The following is a 20,163-nucleotide window of genomic DNA, read 5'->3' as shown; positions in this document are numbered from 1 at the left end:
TTACTGAGTCTTGCATGGTTCTGTCGCGTGGGCTCTCATTATTCTAAATGAGACTACTGGATTTCTAGGTAGCAGGATCGATAACAGTGTGGGGGACTGAGTCTGACCCACGTATAAAGAACTCTGTCACCCTAAATCCGTTTTTTGCTCCGGCTAACTAGCAGTGCCTCATTTCTCCCATGTGGAAGGAATGATTCGGCAGCCGAGCGCATGACATCTTTGGAACTTCTCAGGGAAGTCGTGGTTACTCAGATCCAAACCAACTCTCTTATTTCCAATATGATCTCATATACAAATGACAAAGACAGTATAAGTTTTATATAATGTTTTAATAAAACAACTGTATTTTAGATATTAAGGCGTGAGCCGCAATAACCAGAACGATACAACACAGTAGGATTGTAATAGTTACCAGGAGAGTAAAACATAAAAACAAAGCTATCATATTGTCAAACAGTTTCTACACTCCCTCTGCTTGTTCTATCTAGAGCACAGCATGTTAAGCTTCTAGCTTGCCTATTAGAATCACTACGGGGATATCAGCCCTCATACCTGAGCAAAGACCTGTGATCTTGGTTCAGCATCTGCAACGAGGCAGTCAGCGTCAAGTTGTGGTTCCCTGGTCGGAATCTCCCTCTTGCGTGTACTGGGACAAGGAAGTAATTTTATAACTAACATGTCAGCGTGATCACAAAATGTCCCTACGCAGGAATGCCCAGTCTAAACTCTTACCACGTCTATCGGCAATGTACCAGACTGTATCCTTGACTGAAGCACAGAGTAAATATGTTATGGAGAACTCCAGTGCTGAAGTAGGCAAAACAGTGTGATATGAATAAAAAACAACACCGTAGAACTGGCTATTTGAAAAATAACAGTACGAAGCCTAATAAAAAGCATGTAGAGCAAAGTGCACAGAGGCTCTAAGCTATTAGCAAATGAATAAAATATATTCAGGGCAAAATGCACAAAGGCCTAAAGCCTGAAGCTAAAGCGCAATGAATACGTAAAACTAACCACACTACAGTTCATGGTTCTTTCTATGACTTTTATCTCACCTCTGTTATCTTACATCACAGGTAAAGCTTCCCTACAAAGGTACACGGTACACCTTATTCATTCAGCTGTGGGAACCAGTTTATTGAGGCCTATGATTGGATTGCAGGACTCGTGAAGGCATCTTCCGACCACCACTTAAGTGAAAATTCCTCTTTCAGTAGTGTTAGACCTGGCAGCTTTTTGGCATGTCTCCCCTGTCTTTTTGCCTCTGACCTCCTGGTTTTGGACTCTGTTTTTGCTGGTTTATTGTCTCTGCGCACTTTACCACTGCTAATCAGTGCTAAAATGCAAGTGCTTCCCATATAAATTGTACTGTGGATTGGTTTATCCATAATTGGCATATTTGATTTACTAATAAGTCCCTAGTAACGTTCCCTAGAGGTGCCCAGGGCCTGTGAATCAAATGCTACTAGTGGGCCTGCAGCAGTGGTTGTGCACCCACATTAGTAGCCCTGTAAACAGGCCATTGTGGTGTCTCTGTGTGCAGTTTTAAACTGTCAATTCGACTTGGCAAGTGTACCCACTTGCCAAGCCTCAACATTCCCTTTTACTACATGTAAGGAACCCTTAGGTTAGGCTCTAGGTAGCCCCATGGGCAGGGTGCAGTGTATGTTTAAGGTAGGACATATACTAGTGTGTTTTATATGCCCAAACAGTGAAATACTGCCGAATTCGGTTTTCACTGTGCAAGGCCTAGCTCTCTCATAGGTTAACATTGGGGGCTGCCTTTAAATATCCTTAAAGCGCAGATTCCCTTTGAGAGTAGATAAAAATGTGGAGCTTAGGGTCTCTGAACTCACAATTTAAAAATACATCTTTTAGTGAAGTAGGTTTTTAAATGGTCTGTTTGAAAATACCACTTTTAGAAAGTAGGCATTTTCTTGCTTATACCATTCTGTGACTCTGCCTGGTTGTGGATTGTCTGTCTGGGTCAGTTTGACAGTTGGGCTGTTTTGCACCTCTCGAGACAGTGACACAAAAGGGGGCGGGTGTGGCCTGCATATCCTGATGAGCCATCTGAGCTAGAGAGGAGGGAGGAGTGGTCGTTCACACCTGAAAGGACTGTGCCTGCCCTCACACAATGCAGTCTTCGACCCCCTGGTGTGTGTCTGGGGCCTGGCCTGGACAAGGAAGGATCTTGCAAGCACTTGAAATTTTGCTTTGAAGTTTGCCAACTTCAAAGGCAGAACTGGGTATAAGAAGACCCAAAACCCCAGACTTTTAGAATCTTTCTGGAATCAAGAGGAACCTCTGCCCAGGAGAAGAGCTGAAGGAGGAGTACTGTCCCTTTGCTGTGTTGCTTTGCTGGACTGGCCTGCAGTTGCTGCTTCTGCCTGAAAAGAGTGCAAAGGGTGAAGTTTGCTTTGTGTCCTGCTTGAGAAAATTATCCAAGGGCTTGGAGTAGAGCTTGCCTCCTGTTGGAAGTCCCAGGGACAACAAAGACTTCAGTTTCCTTGACCTGCAGCACTGGGAACTGTGTGTTTTGTGCTGTTCAATTGGAGAAACCACTACGACGCCACCAACAGTGCAGCTGGCCTGCACCGTGACCTGCCGACGCCACACGGAGTCGCATTACCCCGCTTCGCACCGCGACCCTGATCTCCCCGACGCCATCATCGGACGACTTCACCGAGCCGCTGCTCGCACCACGACCTGTAGGCCCCGCATTCCGGCATCGCCTGCTCACACTGCAGCCCGGGAATCCCCGATGACGCCGCACCTGCTGACACCGGCGCCGCTGCCTGCACCGTGGCCTGTGGACACCGTGAGGTACACGAAGCGCCGTCCCATCCTGCACCGCAGCCCCGGTCCACCGACGCCAGCACCATCGACTCCCGTGTTGTCACCAGGCATCCTGCCTGCACCATGGCCTGTGGACACCGCTCATGAAGGTCACGAAGCACCTTCCCGTCTCGCACCGCTGGCTTGGGCCTACCGACGACAGCGCTTCAGCAATGACGCCGCCGCTGCCTGCACTGTGGCCTGTGGACACCGCACGTCGCATCGTCCCGCTTCGCACAGCAGCCCCGACTCCATCCACGCCGGCGCACCTGACTTCTTCAGCCTGGTGTTCGATCTGCAACGCTTGTGACCTCAAGGGCCCGACGACTCCTGCGACGACTCCAGAATCAACACCGCGACGTCAGTGATGCCGCTCTCCGGAGCTCACCACGAGGATCACAACGCCCTACAAATCCAAGGTACTGTTTGCGGGTCTTCCTGATAGCGTAGCTGGCCCGCAACGCCGTGGGCGGCATGAACTGTTGGTTTTGTTTATCACGACGCTGTGATAGCCCCAGGTGGAGCTATCGACTTTAAGGAACTGTAGTTTTGAGGAAATCTTGCAGAATTCATATTTTTCTTACTGTATGTTGGATTTTTATTGTATTTGGTCTTGTTTTATATAGATAAATATTGCCTATTTTTCTAAAACTGGTGTGGTGTCCTTTCGTAGTGTTTTCACTTATTACTGTGAGTTAGGTGCAAATGCTTTACACATTGCTTCTGAGATAAGCCTGGCTGCTCGTGCCAAGCTACCAAGGGGGTGAGCAGGGGTTATCTGAGCGGGTATCTCCCTTATGCTGACTAGAGTGAGGGTCCCTACTTGGACAGGGTGCAAACCGACTGCCAACTAGAGACCCCATTTCTAACAAGTAGTTACTCACTCTAAACCCTTGACTCCACGGGAGAGCAAGTATGGGCTTATCCCCCATTTTCCTTATCCCTTACCTGTTTCACTAACCAGTCTGCATTTTGCTGGCTGAATAAATAACTTTGGGACAGATGTACTAATATTAGGAATACTGATTTCCTAATGCCGATTCTTTCTGACTCACAATTTAGAAATCGGTATGCCTAACATCGGAAACTCCTGTTGAGTTTCATTAACTATTCCAGGTGGGTCAGATAGAGACCTACCTCATGCATAATAATGAGGTAGGTCGCAATTTGAGACCCCAGCAGGCCCCATGTACTTGCTTTTTAATAAAGCAATCTTTTTTTTTTTTTTTTTTAATGCAGACGTTTTTCCTTAAAGGAAAACGGGTTGCGTTTAAAAATAAAAAATTATTCTTTGCAGTTTCATTTTTAGGTTGAGGGTAGCAGTGTGTTATGTGTCTGTGGTTTTTAAACATGCCCACCTCCATGCCCATCACTTTCATTCACTTGTTGGCTTGTCTTTCAAAAATCCGTGGATGTTGTTGGTAAATGCTTTAACGTTTGTCCCGCCTTAGAGCTGTTTTGGTACCACCTTGAGGACCGACCCTGTTACATGGATAATTACAAGATTGCCTATATGTTGGGCGAACTTATTTTTTTATGTTGTCTCCATCCTTCGCGCTCGTGCTTATGGCGGACATGGCACTTAAAAGTTTCATACAGTGCAAACTCGATCTGCGGTATTGGAATACTTTGCATGACTACCAGGTACATCACATTGTTTATTTTTTCACTTATTGTTTGTTGTGAATGAACTCTGCCCTCGCCACACATCCTTCACCAACCCCACCGCTCTGCCAGTCTGAAGGTGTAGATCCTTTCCTTATAATGAAAACTCGGGGTTCTTAAAGGGCGTGCTGATTTATCACTCCACACGCCCCCTTCTCGTGCACATCAGCAGCAAGGACACAAAAGACATGGGGCGCGTGCCCCTGGTGACACTTCCTGGACACTTCATAGCCCCAGCGTTTAGGAATTCAGGTCCAAGAGGGTGGTTTCCGGCGGTTCATTACAGCAGAGTCCGAGGTCCCTGCTGTGCCCGTTCACACCCAGCTGCTGGTCTGCTCAAGCAAGCCTAAGCAATTGTTGACGTGTATCCATAAATCAGGACGCAATATCCCTGCCTCACCCCACAAGTGGTCATTCTCACTCACTCCCTACTGTCCCCATCTAGCTCCCACCCAGTTGCACCTTTTGTTTTTTCGCCTCCGCTCCGCCTTTTAACAGCAGTGCAGACTAGACTGTGAAGACGCATCCATCTCTTGCAACAAAGGCAAACGCATTAACATCTCTGTGGCAGCGTCAATTTAATACACTTCTGCTCTCCAAATAGCATTGTGTTGCCACGTCCTTGTGGTTTTTATGCAGTTTTGCGTGCGCCGGTGTCCCCTCCCTAACGTCCCACATGATTCAACCAGTGAGCAGAAAAACTACCGGTGATGCAGCCTCTGGTAATCCTTCAACTGACTTGTTTGCGAGTTCTTGGTACAGACCTGAAATGTCTCTCTGACTTCAGAGATGCCCTTCACTTAACCTGGTCTGCGTGTCACGTGTTTGGCTGTTGTTATTGGACATAAAGGCCACGCCCAAAAGGATCGCCATGCTCCTGTTTTTGTGGGGCATTTGGACTTTCTGCTACATACTGCCCGCTTTGCAATATGCTCATAGAGGTGGATTGATACCTCTTCTTTACAAACAGGGCATCCTGCCAAGGGTCTTTTTATTCCGGTATAGTGCACAGAATTTTGCTGCATCCTACAGGGGGTACACTACAGAGGCAGTAGCATCGTACAACATCTGGCATTTGTTCCTTGAGTTTTGGGCTCATAGTGGTTTTAATAGGATAGGGGTACACCATTGTTTACTGAAGAACCCACATTCGACTTATGACCCAAGTCTTTTACTATCCGAAGGCTTAAAATAATATTAAGCACAATGCACTTCCTTGTTGTGACGAGTGCCGCCCTACACTACATTGTAATCAAATTGACAGGTAAATAAATACGTTACTTTTCCTTAGCTCTGGGATCAGTCCACAAGCATGACTGGAATATAGGCGGTCAGCTCTGTGTTTGTGATACTTAGGGCCAGATGTAGGTACTTTGCAAATTGCGACTTGCAATTTGCGAGTCCGAGCGACTCGCTATGGGGTCGCAAAGACCCACCTCATTAATATTAATGAGGTGGGTCGCAAATTGCGGCCCCATAGCGACTATGGGCACTCACTGACATGGAGGCCTGCTGTAGTCAGCAGACCTCCATGTCCGTGACTGCTTGTAAATAAAGCAGTTTTTTTTTTTCAAGTGTAGCCCGTTTTCCTTAAAGGAAAACGAGCTGCACTTAAAAAAAAAAATCCAAAACCTTTTTGTTTCGGAATTTTTTCAGGGCAGGTAGTGGTCCCTTGGTGTTTTCGTGCCATTTTGGGGTCCCATGGGGACCCCTTCCAATTTGCGAGTGAGTTACCATCCACTTCAAGTGGATGGTAACTGCGACTCCATTTGCGACCGCGTACGCGGTCGCAAATGGAATTGCATACCACTGCGAGTCGCAAATAGGAAGGGAACACCCCTTCCTATTTGCGAGTCGGAAATGCATTTTGCGAGTCGGTCCCGACTCGCAAAATGCATTTCTGCATAGCAAACTCCGGTTTGCGACTCGCAATTTTTGCCGCTTGCGAGTCGCAAACTGGTTGCTACATCTGGCCCTTAATTCCAAGTAACTACATTATTGTTTGGCACAATGCACTTTCCTCACTTGCACTTTTCTGTCATTCTTGCAACATTTTCATTTTTGGATGCAGATAAAAGAAGGTAAATAGAAGTGCTTTAGTTATATCCAGGGCCACTTGAATTATGTGGCACGAAAACACCAAATTATGAGGCAGGGTTGACCAATTAATGTGCAAGAAAAGTCCTGTTATGAATTTACAACACCAGTAGCTCTATCTCAAGCAAATGCGAGACCCTTCTCATTGCAAATGCTTGTTTTAAGAGTATGCAAGCGTCCGCTGGACCACCGCCTGCTCTTAAAAAATATTATTTACATTCTCGAAGGGGAAGCGGTCCCTTGGGGACCTCTTCCCGTTTGAGAATGAGTTACCACGCATTTTAAACTGGTGGTAAACTGTTTTGCAACCGGAATTCGATTGTAAAACAGTAAAACATACCATACCAATTCGGTATTTGGCAGGGACGCCGAAAACACACCCCTCCCAAATACTCAATAGCAAATGCATCGCATTTTGCCTTTTGTACATTCGAATAAATATTTTTCCAGTCGCAAACGGACGGATTCTGCGAATTGGGCCGTTTGCCACAGGAAAAACTTCTTGTACCTCGGCCCCAAGCTACTGGGTAAACAAATCCACATTTAAAAATCGGTTTAGTTACTTTTATCTTAGTTTGCTTTAAATGTTGGGAGCAATATGCATATATACGTGACGAAAACCGTCTCGATGTGCATGCTTCCTCTTATGGGCACTGACTTCCTTATAAACTATTGGTTCCGGTGCTTGTTTATAGTGCCGATATGCTTCTTCGAGCTACTAGGTTGCAGACATGCCAAAGCAAGCTCCGAAGCTAAGCTACTGGTCCTAAAGCCTTTGACAGACCGATTCTAAACGTAGGTCACCTGCGTGAGGCTAGCATCAGTCTGCAATTACAGCAGCCCCCTTTCAGAGGCTCCTAGATGATATTTTAAGAGGGGGACGATGAAGGAAAGGGTAATCATCCACACGTGCACCAGGTGTAGACACTTCTACTGCCAGGCCACAGAAGTAGAATCGCCTTGCACAACAACAATTCTGACTCACGCCTGATGCACAGTGTGCTCTTGTGCATAATCGTGATAATAAGCAAAATAACTTAAATACCCGCTTTCTGTGATAGACACAAAATAGGAGTTGGAGGGGATATATCCCAGGAGTTTCGCAATGTTATTATTCCTCCCAAATACCCATACACCTGCTGTGTACCCCTTTTTCCTTGAACCATACTAGGGGAGGCCGCATATCACATCGTAGTACACGCCCTCTCACACTTGTACAACTTGTGCTCTGAGAGGCCTTGTCGCTGCTGAGGGTGTGGTGCCTCTGAGAGTGGGTCACTTTAAAACCTAAATCCATGTGCTGGGCCGTGATCATTTTTCCCGCGGTGTCCTCACTCACTTTATAGCGCGTGCCTTGTTTCACCAGCAAGAATGAAGGGCAGACCAGAAGTGCTTTCTAGGGAGGCCCGGCCTCCTCTCATGAGGCATCCCGTAGCGGACCCGCCCAGCCCTCGCGCCCCCTCCCTGAGAGGCCTGGTCTCTACTTAACATGAGAGGCACGTCGTCCAGCAACATTTGTTAATCGGGACTCTGTGCTGCTTTAGTTTGAAAAAGCAAGGCCTTCATTTGCATATATCTATGCAGACACTTCTTCACCAAGAGGCTCGGCGTGCAAGTGCCTCTCGGCGAGGCCACGCCTACAAGAGTTTCTGTGAGCGAGGTCGCGTGTGTATCTGCAGCAGCCCCCGTCTACGTGCCTCTTGGGCCCCCTGTTCCAGCGCTTCTGTGGCTGAGGCTATCCGGATATCCGGGCTCTTCCACATTCTCATGATAGTGTGTTGGAATGCGAGGAATGCTTGGCTCTCGCGGAGGCGGGAAGGGAAGACCTCTGTATCGTGCTTTCAAGTGTAGAGCCCTCGCGGCCTAGAAACCATGGCCTACTTCTACAACAAGCTCTTGCAAAGCTGTGACGATGCCTGTTTTGTATTGCACCGTATTTAAATTTATATAGCGCTTACTACCACCGGCGAGCTTTGAAGCACTGTACAGGAAGTAGCATGCCACTCTGAAACCCAAGGCACTGGTTAATCCAGTGGTAATTGCTGGTTATTGGGATCAATCACGGACTCTGTCATGCACTAACTTCAGTTTCTTTGTTGTAGCTTAAATTAATAGGAGTTAGGTGTGCTCATTAGTGGTGGGCTTTGTGGGTTTATGCTAACGGGTGGTGTGATACACAGGCTGGCGGGGATTGCTTTGTTAGGTTGCATAGAAAGGGTTTTCAATCAGGAGAGGTGGTGCTCTATGAAATGAGGTATGAGGCATTTGCAGAAATACAGTAAGAGATTAAGGCAGGCATGTGACTTGGAGAAGGCTACACAGAAATATAAGGCATGCAGAGGATGGACTGGAGAGAGAAGATCACTGGGGAAAGAAAGGGGAGGAATCACTCAGAATTTGTAAGTCAAGATCCAATTTTTCATGCAGGATGTAAGGAATATAGTGGGAGGAGGGTTTCTGAGATAGCCAGCAACCTGAGGTTCTAAAGCATAAGAAAGAAACTTTAGCCAGAGTGCCCCGTGTCCAGGGAAGACAGCTTAAACGTGCAAGTCTGAGTGTACAGATCATTTAAACACCAGGAGCTTAAGCTTCTGTGGGCGAAGACTATGGCAGCCCTTTTAAACAGAGTCTGAGTGTCTCATGTTTGGTACCAGGTCTCTACGTTGTACATGAAGATGTGGTGCAGTCTCCTTTCTTAGGAAAGTGCACATTTAAGGATCTTCCTTCACTATTCAACATTCATTGTTGTTTCACTCACCAAAAATAGTTATTTGGCCCTCGCTGAGAGCATCACACCAATGTGCAGTCAGATTTATTCTCTGTTACACATCCCATTCTAATTTGCTTCTACAGCACTACAGAGCAACTGCTGATAGGAAAGGTACCTAGCGCTAACATTCTGTAGTGTATGTTGTGTGTGTTTGGATATGTGGCCAGTGTATTACATGAGTTGTGTGTAAGTGAACCAGGGTGATGGAGGCCTGCGGGTTCCATTTTGGAAACCCATCACTTGTCCAGGTGTACAAGATGGAGATGAGCTTGTTTTCCCAAATGGGGAGTGGGGGAGGAGTGTATTGCTGATATTCCTGAAACTAAAGGAAGGAGACTTAGGCATCCAAGTGAGGACAGAGAAGAAAAGACTCCTTTAGAAATCAAGTTGACCGTTTGCTTACAGGCGCTACTGATTAGTTCTTCCTAAGCACTGCTATTTTGTAGGTGATGGGACTGAAGGGTGGGACTGCAGTCTCTATTGTTCAGAGTGAGAAAGATCCTTTAGGTGACACCAGCCTTTTGTCACTTTCCTGATCACGATCAGTGTGGCTGTTGATAACTAGGTGCAACAAGTTCACACCCCTTCCATGCCTTAACTGCAGGCAGGACACTACCCCTCTGTGAAGAGTGTCACCTTGCAGAAAAGCTGTGTCTGCAGAAGACCCTGGAGAGGCACTTGAAAGGAAAAAAAACTAGTTGTGGGTTTACAACATATAACCATGTTCATCTGTGCACATACTGTTTGAAATCCTAATTAATGCTTCCTGAAGTTTAAATAAATATTTATAGGGTCACATGCTATCTGACGTATTAATTCATATTTAAATGTGCTCACCACGGAAATATGAATAAATGTTCATGGATGGACTTGCTATCTGAACCTTGCTGTTCTTCACCAATTGCAAACTACTTAAGTCACTTGTGTAACACAAAAACAACACAATTACTTTGTTCCACTCTGTCACTTGAGCCCACTAGACCGGGATAAAAAAAACTACAGACATTTGGAGAGGAGTCTAAACAATAGGTTTTCATGGCTTGTCGGAATAATGCAAACTTCACAGCGCTAAAAGGTAAAATGGTTCATATAGTCCATGTTATATAATATAATATAGTTTTGTCATGGAATTTGTAAATCGTTATTGCTGGGAAAGCTGCAGGGGGCGTGCAGAAATAAAAAGAAAACATTGGCTAAAAGCAAAAATATTTTTTAATCTCAGAAAACACACATTGCCATAGTAGTTCCTGATATCGAAGGAATCTACTTCGTGTAGACGAGTTCCTTGTGAACACGCAGAATCCTGTCACTCACAGTGAAGTTAGCCAGTGGCTGAAGTGAGGTGACCAACTGCCCCATGCTCTATGCTGTAACTGGTGGAAGGAAAATATGTACAAAAGAACAGCGGGCCGACAGACGAAGAAGGCTGGCTGAAAGTCCCCATAAGAAGTAGGCAATATAATTTTTTTAGCAAAATCAAAAGGCCCTGAGATAAAAACATTTCGCTGTTTATTGATGCTGCATACAGTGCTGCTTAATTGTCTCAGATACAATGTTAATTCATTCTCAAATAGATCGTGAAAACACTATTCTTACATCTAATTCCACTTCCAGAGGAAACCCCAACCACAGAACCAGAATACCTCTCTATGCTGCCCCAGGAAACGTGGGAGACTCTCAAAGATGGGACCGGAAACTTCGAGTCACTTCCTTCCCCCACATCTATACCACCTCCCAACATTGAGCCCGGGCACCTGACATGTTCTCTGGTCTTACAGCAATCTGCACCCCCGTCCCCTGTAGAGAGAGAGCCTGAGGGGAACTCCATACAATTATTTTTTCCAAAGTTGGGCTGCTTGTAGTATTGGTTTGTAACAGGTTTATTAATGTATGTAGGAGGTGCCAGTCCTCAGCTTGCTGCTATGATAACTGTGCACAGCTCCCTCATAAAACACAGACACACACCAGCTAAGGGCAATGGCACCAGGTGTTCCCTCTCTGTTGCTGTGGGCGATGTCGTTGTGCAGATACGACGTTGTCGTGGGGAAGCTGACGCCCACTAACTACCCTGTCATCACCTTATAATGCTTACGGGATATACCCACTAGAAACATTAACCACACACAAATCTGATAGTACAGTATGTCCGTGTTCTATGAGGAAGCGACTACCAACACCGTGTTCACCAAATAATGACAGTTGCAAAGAATGTGCAAGCCCGGAAAAAGCTTCCAGCGTAGAGTGAAATGTTTGTTGGAGGGTGGTGACTCAAATTAGTGACATACCTACCCACGAATGCAAATATCTTTCTAATGGAGAGAAAAATAGATACAGCAACTCTGTATCACAAAAACAGAAACTTTGTGATCTAATCGGAGTACACAAATTAAATCACGTGTAAAAACCAAAAGGATGTGAATGCAAACGGAATATAAACCGTGCAGCCACGGCGCTCATGGTGATGAATTTGTGCCAACATCTCTCCTAACTAGATGAATATCACGTGGACATAAATTCTAGACAAACCCAATGAGCAAAAAAGAAATCATAGGGTTGTGGAAGACAAATTACAAAATAAGGAAATCAAAATTAACGTATCTAAACACTTTTGTAGTCTGTAGTCATGTGAACAAAACATGACAGTAGCCTCGCACCTCTGCGTAAACCTTCCATCTCTGTATCTCACTGAGTGGAGCTTAGCGTGCTGCAGGCACCCACATGTGTGGTTTGAGACCGAAAAATACCTTAAAAATAAATTAAAAAAAGATACACAGCAATGTATGTTTTAAATTAACATTATTTTTTATAGAATATTTTTACCACAAACCATGGACTCGGGAACTTGTGGTATCTGTTGAGTTGAGAGGTGGGCGTTCCGCAGTGAGTGATGTCTTCTAGAATCTGGAGTGTATGTGTAGGGAGGGAAGTTAGTGGGAGAATGAGGAAGTCTGCATTATGTGGCACACTGTGGTAGGCCTACAGTAGTGGGTCGAGCACTCAAGTTAATCTGAGCCACTGGTAATTGCCTACAGACAACTTTTATCTGTCCGTTGTCATACAATCATTGTGAACAAAACCAATGCTTATGATGCAGTGTGTGTCAGCCCTACCACTGGTTGCCTTTCTTGCCCATCGTTTTTGCCTGCTTCTTATTTTTTTAAAAGTTTTTTTATTTTTTACATCTTGTGTTATTTCCCTCGCCTGGAGCATAAATTCTTTCCCATCAAAAGAATAACTGGTATCCTTCCATTGCTTACATTCAGGCAGTTACTTTTTAGTAGCTGTCACACAGCCCTATTGCTAACAATATACATAGTGCACTTTGGATCTGCCCCTTTCGACCATTGGTTGGAGTCTTTGTCAATCATGTTTTGGCACAGCCCAGTGGAGTATTCATCTCTCGCCTAATGCTACTGTCTGTTTGGATGTGTGTTTACCCCTCCATAGATTGCTTGCATTGACCTGTCTGGGGGAATATGTAACAACTGTTTCTCTCTCTGCTGTCCTGCTATAATGTGCTAATTTACATTAAAACCTGACCCGTTGCCTTTGCCACTGCTTGTTTCCTTAACTTTCACACTCCATGGGGCTCCATGTATTTTCTTTGCTCTCGCCCTATGTGCTGTATCCTCGCTGAAATTATTGTGCCCCTCACACACGTTGTGTTGTTGGCCACTCCCCCAGTACATCCTTTGTTTCACTGCCCCTGCCCATCCTGCTTTTTAGGGTGATCATAGCAGCGTGCAAGCGCTGCTTTTCTAACATGTTGGTATCTATGTGGGCTTTTAACCACACCCACCTCATGCCCATCACTTTCACTCATTCGTGGGCTTGCCTTTCAAAAATCCTTTGACATTGGTAAATGCTTTACGTGTGTCCCTCCTTGGGGCGGTTTTGTTACCGCCTTGGGGACCGACGCTGTTACATGGATAATTGCACGTTTGCCGATATGTTTGACTGTGAATAAACAACTTTTTTCTTTTGTGTCTCTCCTTCGCGCTCATGGCGGCCGTGGCCCTTTGACTTGACTTGCTTATGTCAACTGTTTTACTTTACATTTTCAATTTATGTGGCAAGAAATGTCCAGTTAAAAATTTACAATGCTAATTGCTCTAACTCGAGCAAACGTCAGACCCATTGCATTGCAAATGCTTGTTTTTTTAATTTAACAACCCACTCAGCTTCACAGTTTCTCCTCACCACCCTTCACTATTCCAACCACGCACTGGGGTTTAATTCAATTGGGACCGCCACCCTCCATTCCCCCACCCATTCCACTGCCTTTTCCACCACCCCGTTTTGCATTATTTATTTATTTCACTTTTGTAGGGCCCATTAGCTACACTTTACTGTCAGGCCACTCTTTTTTTTTTTTTTTTTGGTTCTCATTTTATGTGTTTTCGTGCACCTTTTAGATTTATTTTAATTTACCGCTCTGTGATGGACCTGTGCCAACATTGAACAGTGAATTAAAAACAAACACAATTGTGACTTAGACGTGCACATCCATGGTGATTTGCGTTGTTATGCATACACACATATAGGTCATCACGCAAGGCCTGTCTCGCTTGGTGATGCATACGTAAACATGCCTAAATACACACTGGATTTTTTTTTTTTTTAGCTGATGCTGAGCAGCATTGGCAAAAGCATCGGGAAAATCAATAGCTCTGTATTGGTAAAGCTTAAAAATGAGACTTGTTAGCTTTGCCAGTGCTTGTTTTGACTAGTTGGTGCTATTGCCAATTCATTCATGTACTCGCCCCAGAAACACCTGTCCGGGCAGAACTGCTAAGCTGAGTTCCCTGTGAGCAGGAACACAAGCAAACACAGTCTGAGTTCAGGCTTGTGGGCCTCATCAGGGAAGGATAAATGGAAAAAAGCCCTATATGTAACATGTTTATGTAGTTTGGCGCTGTAACTTTATTGCCCCTTAGGTCTCGAGGTGTATCTCGGTAAGGAGGCCCCACAATGCTGAAAGTAGTCTACTGATTTAGGCATGACTGTTTCTATTGTAGCAGGTCTATGGAAGATCTGGTCCCTGTCTGGTGGATTGGCTTTTTTTTTTTTTTTTTTTTTTAGGGGGCAAAAAACAGTCATACTTAAGATCAATGGCAGAGGAGGTTTACCAGTGGGATGGGTGAATGGCTATGCTCCTGAGTGACTGGTTTTGAGGATAAGGGAGTGGGGCTACAATATGTAGTTAAGTGGTGAGTAGTAGTGGTTCACAGTATAATGCAGGTCTAGATGATGAGAGATAATTAGAGGCTTTTGTGGTCAGCGTAATCCCGCGTTCGCCCACTCAAATAAGCTACCAGTGAAACATCTAGGGATGCTGTGAGTGAACTCTGTCTATTTTGTGATTTAAATGCATACTTTGAGTGTCAAGAGAATTCTTGCTAATACAATCCACTCTTCTGTCTTGTTTCCTTTGTGTACTTTCATCTATGATATTCCTAACCCAGGAGATGTACAAAGTACCAGTTTTACATTTATGGGTGTTCATCACACAACAAACCATTGAAAACTAAGGCAGGGATTTAAAAATGGCCCTTTTTAAGGATGCCAGAGAGTCAAGGGGTCTTAGCTGAGCTAACAAAATCCAGAGGTCATTTCAAAGTTTGGGAACATAAAGAGAAACTAATGGAAATGGAATTTATGATATGGTGGGTGAGTACTAAGCAGGAGAAGGAGGAAAACATCACAAAGGTTGCTATTGGGGATGGGAGTAAGAATGACTGGAGGCTAAACGCATGGGACTTGAAAGATATTGACATCGCAAAGGGTCTTGGGGCAGACATACAGTTATACTTTCAGGAAAACTGAGGGTCTGTTGGATCCAAGGCCACCCTTTGGGAGGCCTTTAAAACTATCCTCTGTGATATGTCCCAGAATAGAACTGCACACAAAAAAAGAAAGATAAAGCAGCTCTCAAAGGACTTGAGAATCTAATCCTTCAATTGGAAGGGTCCCCAGGCACAGAGAGTGACTCGCTGGTGCTCCGACAAATCTCTGCTTTCCAGACGGAATATAGGGACCTAGCACAAGACAATGCCAGAAAGCAATTGCTTGCTTCCCTACACTGCCTATATGAATCTGGGGATAAGGTTGGGAAGCTCCTGGTGTGGCTGAATAAAAGGAAACAAGAGGCTTGCTGGGTGCTGACCATCCTTGGGCCCAATGGCTAAGCTAGAGATCAGGATCCCCTCATTGCCAATGAGTTTGCCCACTACTATAGAGCGCTATACAGGGCCCGACCCCTGCATGATTTAGACACCATCGCAAATTACCTAGTCCAGATTCTAATGCCGGACTTGGTGGCGGAAGCCTGAGAATCCCTGGAGGGGGAGGTAACCCTGAACGAAATACTGACTGCGATAGCCAACCTGCATCCTGGGAAGTCCCCAGGGCCCAATGAAATTCTGGTAGAATTCTTCAAGCGCTATGCCAACCAGTTCGGACCCCACCTCCTGGGCCTTTACAAGTCTGCCTGGAGCAAAGGGTAACTTTCCCGCAAACTCTGAAAGGCCACCATAGTGGTCCTCCCCAAAGAAGGGAAACCTAAAGACCAGTGCAGCTCATACTGCCCAATCTCATTACTTAATGTCGAGACCAAGTTACTGGCGTAAATACTGGCTGCGAGATTGATACAGGTGATCACCCCTGATAAAAACTGAACCAGATGGGATTCATGCCCGGCAGATCGGCTCACCATAATTCAAGACGCTCTCATAACTGGCTTCACATTACCCAAAAATGCCAAACACCACGTGTCTTCCTTTCTTTGGACACTGAAAAGGCGTTTGACGCAGTACACTGGCCTTTTCTTGAACAAAGGTTACTCAAGTTTGGTTTTGGCCCCACTTCATTAAATGGGTGGCAATACTCTACAAGAACTCTGTGGCGCAAGTCAGAGTAAACGGACAGACATCAGCCATGTTCCCTACTGGCACAGGAACCAGACGGGGATGCCCACTATCCCCACTCTTGTTTGCTCTGACACTGGAACCCTTAGCATATGTGGGCCAACACCACCTGGGGAAAGCAGGGGTTCCACATCCCAGAAAGGGACGGCCAGTAGGAAAGGATATCGTTATGTGCGGACAATGTCCTCTTGTACGTCACAGAGTCAAAGATCACCATCCTGACTCTTTTCCAGCTTCTGGGAGACTATGGGGCCCATTCGGGCTATACAGTTAACTGGGACAAGTCATTACTGTATGCACTCGAAGGCTGGCCTTGTTCCATACCTCTCCCCCAGGGGCTTAGAGTGGTGGATGATGGCCTAAAATATTTAGAGAGCTTTCTTATGCGAAAATAAGACATGTGCGCACCACAACACGGGAGGGTTCTCATAGACTTTCTGACCAACGTTGCAGGATGGAGAAACTTACCTCTCACCCTGTTGGGGCGCGCAACTATGTTCAAAATGATTACACTCTCCAAATTCCTGGACGTGCTCCAAAATATGTACTACCTTATCCCTCCCTCATTTTTCACTAAAATCAATGGGGAATTACCGACCTTGCTCTGGGATGGACGCCACCCCAGGATATCCTTGAAGACGCTCCAACGCAACTCATACAATGGTGGGGTGGGGCTCCTGGATATAGAAAGTTGCTATTGGCCCTCCCACTTAATTGCCATAGCGACTAGATGTATGCCGTGCAAGATCATCCCACATTCCGCCTGGAGTGGGCTCTCCTCCTGCCCAAAACTAATTTACACTATCTTTATGGAGGGGGAGGCTCCCAGCACCTACCACTGACCACCAGGGTAGCCCTAAATGCCTGGCGTTAAGCCACTAAGGTGATGGGACTGCAAGATCACCAGGGAAACTGGGCAGGAACTTGGCTGCGACAATTCGCAAAGATGCACGGTTTCGACCGCTGGGATGCCATTGACATTTCGAAGGTGAACGATATCCTAGAGCAGGGTGATCTTATCACATTCCCATCCCTGCAAACATAATTTCACCCGACTAAGACGCCTGGCTGACTGAGGGTCTGCGAGGGTAAGATCTATCTGCCTACGCTCCCCTAGAAGGATGTATACTCATGGAGGGATTCGGGAAAGGCGCCTTGTCTGCCACATATAAAACTAACAATAACAATATGCCAGACACTCTGGGCCTGTTGCTGGAAAAGTGTCACAAGGATGTGGGAGAACTCGAGGATGTAGATTGGGAGGCGGCACTGATGCACCCTCGTGAAGTGGGCATTAAAGCACGCCTGCTCTTTATATAGTTTAAAATCCTACACAGGGTCTACTATGACCGTCACAGAACCCGGAACTTTCATGCACACGATCTGGGATTGCCTACATATAAGAAGATGTTGGTCCGTAATTTTCAAGGAACTCTCTGATATGTTGGGGGTCGCCCTCCAAATAGAACCCCAGTTTGCTCTGTTGGGAATCCCAAGTGATGTAGACATACCACACTCCAAACTCCTTTTCTGCTTCATAGCTCCGGTGGTGGCAAAGAGGGACATAGCCAGGTACTGGGGTGTGAATGAAAAAAAAATGCCCACAAAGTTGGAAAGGCAACAGTGGATGGATTGCTACGTGGCAGCAGAAAAGGTGACCTATTGTAGCAGAGGATGCCCTTCAAAGTTTAGTAAGATATGGGGTTGGTGGCAGGCCCACTATGGGTTAGACCTACTGGAGGAAGATGCTGTCCAGTCCTCCACTCAGATGTCTGCTCATGGGCGATGGACAACTGCCTGTTAAGCTTATGGTCCTGTTAATGGGCCTCTGGTATGTGGTGCTTAGATGTTATGTACCATACACTGCTGTCTTTGTGTGTCGTAGATGGAATCATAATTTGTCTTAGCGACCATTAGCTTTGTATGACCGTGCTGTACTGGTTGGTGTTTGTCTTACTGAAAACTACAATATACACACATATATATATATATATATATATATATATATATATATATATATATATATATATATATATATTTTTTTTTTTTTTTTAATTTTTTTTTTTTAAGGTTACTATTGGGCCCAAAGTTCTCATTGTGGTTTGGAAATGCGGTGCAAGCCTGCCGAATGTTTTTTTCAGTACTCCCCATGCGTTCACTCCAGTGAACTCGACAGGCTGACAGGAAGCCCCCCAAAATGAAAGCATAGTTAAAGTGAAGGTGGTTGCTGCATCCTTGTCTTAGTTTTCTAACTGATACGCAGTGGTGGCAGTGTGAGGCTAGCACAGGCGTTTAGGATTTGTTTAGAAGAGATGACGTAGGTAAGTGGCCAGCCTGTGAATTATAGGAAACAAAATTGCGATGAGGAGATTGAGACCGTAGTCGAATGACGAATTAAAAAAGAAGGAAATTGGAGCCTCACATACCAACTCGAGAGGTTACAGAACATTTGCAGGAAGAACTCGAAGAAGAGAGAAAATGTAGTCCATGTGTATGAAAATTAGTTTTTAGTGGATTGAAAAGTAAGAACAGAGTACATTTTTCAATGTTGTGAAGTTGATGATAAGTCTGGGTGGGATAAAAGATGTGCATCTGTCAAAAGAACGAGGTTTCAGAAATAAGAAGATTATGGAGGCAGAGCAGGGCCGGGATGTGTGGGAGAAAACATATGCTGGAGACAGGCACGCTAATGGGATGGAACAGAAAAGAGCAAAATCTTGGAATGAAAATATCCACAGATAAACCGAGGAAGTGGTATAAATTTGGGGTAAAACAAGTTTTTTTTTTTTTTTTAATAGACAGCATGAAATTGACCTCAGAGATGTTGGTGAGGGTGGTGTAAGTTGAGTACAGGAGAGGGTCGAGAACAGAGATTTGTGTGGTCACTGAAGTGAAGAGACCGGGCAGGTCACTTAGTCTCAGACCAGGGGCTACATAAGTGCAATAACAGCAAACAAAGCCAGTGATGCCAAGAGAAACCCAGCTAGAGAGATCAATGGAGTGGGCAACAGTGTCAAAAGCAGAAAGAAGTTTGAGACAACTTAGAAAAGTGAAAAAAAGAGAAGAATGGCGACCAAAAGTGTGAGTGAGTGAGTGACTGATGAGTAGATTCCATAGATTGTTCCAGGCAGAATCCAGAAAAGAGGGAAAGGAAGTGAGTAGGAATCGCTGTAGAAAGAACGTTTGTTGTAGTCAACCCTTTCCAGGAGTGGTGAAAGCAAGGTAAGGGGGTTAGGTAGAAAAGTATCAGCCGAGGGTTCAGGGGTGGATTTCTTAGGAGTGAAAGGATATTGGTGTCCTTAAAAGATCCAGGGAAAGTGCTAGTAACGAGAGACACATTAAAGTGTACAACAAGGATGACGGTGGAAGGTAATCCCCTGGGTTTAAGGAAAGGATTGGCCCATGAAGGTAAGTAACTAATTATTTGAATTTAGAAGCAATGTTAAAAGAAAACATAGGAGTTGAACTAGAGCAAGGAGTGATAGAAAATGAGTTTCAATGTTTTTGTGTAGGTGTGTGTAGGGATGAGTGGGTGACAGATGAGAAGAAACGATGCAAGGACAGGATACACGTGTCAATTAGAGAGCTTTCTTAAAGAGGAGAGGGGAGTCACATGGATGCAGAAGATAAAAGATCGCAGATGGTTAGGATCACCATGAATGGGGAAAAACGGGGGAGAGAGTCACGAAGGAAGAAGGAGAAAATCGGGACCTTGAGATTTGAGAGAGAAGGAGTGGGAAGTTTGACAAGAAGATGAAGTGTAACAAAAAGAAACGAAGAAGTAGCACGAGTTATGCATAGATGAATGATAAAACCCACAAAGAGTAAACGTAAAAGGAGAAATAAAAGGGATTCGAAAACAAA

At 45.2% G+C, this 20,163-nt stretch overlaps 1 protein-coding gene across 1 annotated transcript in view; it reads left to right on the top strand.

The window, feature by feature from the left end:
- Positions 1–20,163, top strand: part of TLCD2 (TLC domain containing 2) — a 143,801-nt gene that overhangs the window by 112,061 nt on the left and 11,577 nt on the right. The gene's annotated exons all lie outside the window — the stretch shown is intronic.

This window comes from Pleurodeles waltl, chromosome 3_1 (genome assembly GCF_031143425.1).
Source record: "Pleurodeles waltl isolate 20211129_DDA chromosome 3_1, aPleWal1.hap1.20221129, whole genome shotgun sequence".
Taxonomy (NCBI): Eukaryota; Metazoa; Chordata; class Amphibia; order Caudata; family Salamandridae; genus Pleurodeles; species Pleurodeles waltl.
This window is presented reverse-complemented; position numbering and strand designations above follow the sequence as displayed.